Raw genomic sequence first — 2188 nt, 5'->3', positions numbered from 1 at the left:
AAAGGCAACAAACCTCGCCAAGCAAATTTATTAGATGTCATCAAGAGAATACAAAAGTTCAAAACCATTTAGAACAATGAGAACATTTAGAACAATGAGAACTTTTCATATGATCACCACAAGCTCTCTTACTATGACAGAGAAATACAAAGAATTACACTCCCAAAAAGAATTTTTAAAATTAACATGAGTTTTAAGAGTTACTAAATTTTTATCTCCTACATCATAATTTTTGGACACTTCTAGCACTCCATGGGAGGTAATTAGGTAAGTTTTAAAATACATAGATTTCCTACTAATGAACATTTACTGAGGGTTAATCAAAATATACATTAGTGAAAGTGTTTGAAGACAGGCATGATTCACTCGACTTACAATGGAGGTTTCTGCTGAAGATCTTTCCGAGCTAGACTTCAGCCTGAACACCAGGAAGTAAAGAATAATAGCAAAGGAGAGAAGGAAAAAAAATTAAATTAGTTAATAGAACAATTTCTCTCCCCGCCCCACATCATGAAAAGTTATTCGTACGACAAATACGCGTGTCATAGGTTCGCCATCACTGTCATATAGGGAGAGGAACAGGTCTTCTCTGTCACACAGATCAGCTGTGATTTTTTCCCTTCTAAAAACTTGAGTCAACGTTTCCTACCATTAAAGTTTCAGCTTCCAGTTCCTTCATTTTGCTCTCCTCTGATCTGAGAACATTAGCAGCAGGAGCACCTTTACTCTTAAATTTAGTTTAATGTAAGTATTGCAAGCCCTGCTGGCAAGCCTCAAGGCACAAACTCTGAATGGGGGGTGATCAGAGCTGAATGATAAAGTAGAAAAAAGGTATTAACTGCAGATTGGGGAAAATATCCCTCAAGCAATCTATGCTGCAAAGTTTCAGGCCAGAGTTAGGGTGGCAGTTAAAGAGGCTCCCTCCCCACTCTAAACCCCACACCTTACCTTGCCTATGCCTTTTGAAAAAGGGGATTTTTGTTTTTCACAATACGTGGCCACATATTTTGTTTTCCATAATAGATAATGTGTGTACTGAAATTTTGCACACTTAATATTTGAAATGCATTAAATATTTAAAGGGATCCTGTAACAAATTATTTTCTCATTTAAGTAATCACTATCTTTTTTTTATAAATACAGTCTTATTTATGCTGAATTAGAAAATAGTTGTAATCTAGCATATAGACGCAGCCAGAGGGAAAATAAGTGAGAAAAAATGCAAGCATGCTTTGGGGCCTGTTATTTCAGGCTTACTTTTTACCTGCAGAGTGAAGAAAGCTTTTTGCTGTTTGTTAAATTGAGCTGTATCATTTTCCTGGTATGACCAGTATCCCCAGCTCCTAGGTGATCTCTAATCATGAGGAATTAAACTACCCGAGCCTGAAGCAGAAATGGAACACATCCTTAACCATGGCACTTCATCGGGGTCCTCCTAGCTCAAGACCACAGAGGAAATCACACAAGATGGGAGCAAAGGCAGGAAGGGCAATGGTTCAGATTCGGGTAAGGGAGAGAAGGAGAAGTATTTTTCCAGCTCAGTGGTTCGCAACCTTGGCTGCACATTAGAATCACCTGGGAATCTTTTTAAAATCCTGATTTCTGGGCCTCATCCTCCAGAAGCTCTGTTTCTTTGTTATGGGGTGGGGCCACAACATTAGTAACAAAGAAACAGAATTTCTGGAAGGTAAGGCCCAGAAATCAGGATTTTAAAAAGATTGGCAGGTGATGCTAATGTGCAGCCAAGGTTGGGAACCACTGCTCTAGCTGGTACCAAAATGAGCTTAGCCCCAGGAGCTGAGGAGGAAGCAGTCTGTGAGGAGGACCCAGAGGCAGCCCCCCCACTCCCTCCCAGTGCCAGCAAGTGAGCCGCGCTGCATGTGGCACCACGGGGGCTGAGACAAAGATCAAAAGGCTGCCTGAAGCCAATTCATGGCTGGTGGATTCTTTGATCTGCTGGTTGGCTCTTGTATCGGTCATATTTAGTCTCTAAATTTGGCCCCCACATGCAAGGACAGATGAGAATGGAGAAACACGGGATGAAAGGTTTGAGAACGCTGGTCAGGCTGAATGTGTCCCACAGTGTGAGTTTAAATCTCTGGCCTCCAAGTAAAATTCTTCAAAGAGTAACCCTGTTGTTGCCCACTCTCCCAGGAGCCTCACCCACCAGGAAATACACAGGGGGGGT

At 41.4% G+C, this 2188-nt stretch overlaps 1 protein-coding gene across 1 annotated transcript in view; it reads right to left on the bottom strand.

The window, feature by feature from the left end:
• Nucleotides 1-2188, bottom strand: part of TTC29 (tetratricopeptide repeat domain 29) — a 148514-nt gene that overhangs the window by 145356 nt on the left and 970 nt on the right. The window contains exon 2 of the mRNA XM_015568061.1: nucleotides 376-418. The gene's annotated coding sequence lies outside the window, so the exon portion shown is untranslated. The remainder of the gene's footprint in view (nucleotides 1-375; nucleotides 419-2188) is intronic.

This window comes from Myotis davidii, unplaced genomic scaffold (assembly GCF_000327345.1).
Source record: "Myotis davidii unplaced genomic scaffold, ASM32734v1 scaffold323, whole genome shotgun sequence".
NCBI classification, from domain to species: domain Eukaryota; kingdom Metazoa; phylum Chordata; class Mammalia; order Chiroptera; family Vespertilionidae; genus Myotis; species Myotis davidii.
This window is presented reverse-complemented; position numbering and strand designations above follow the sequence as displayed.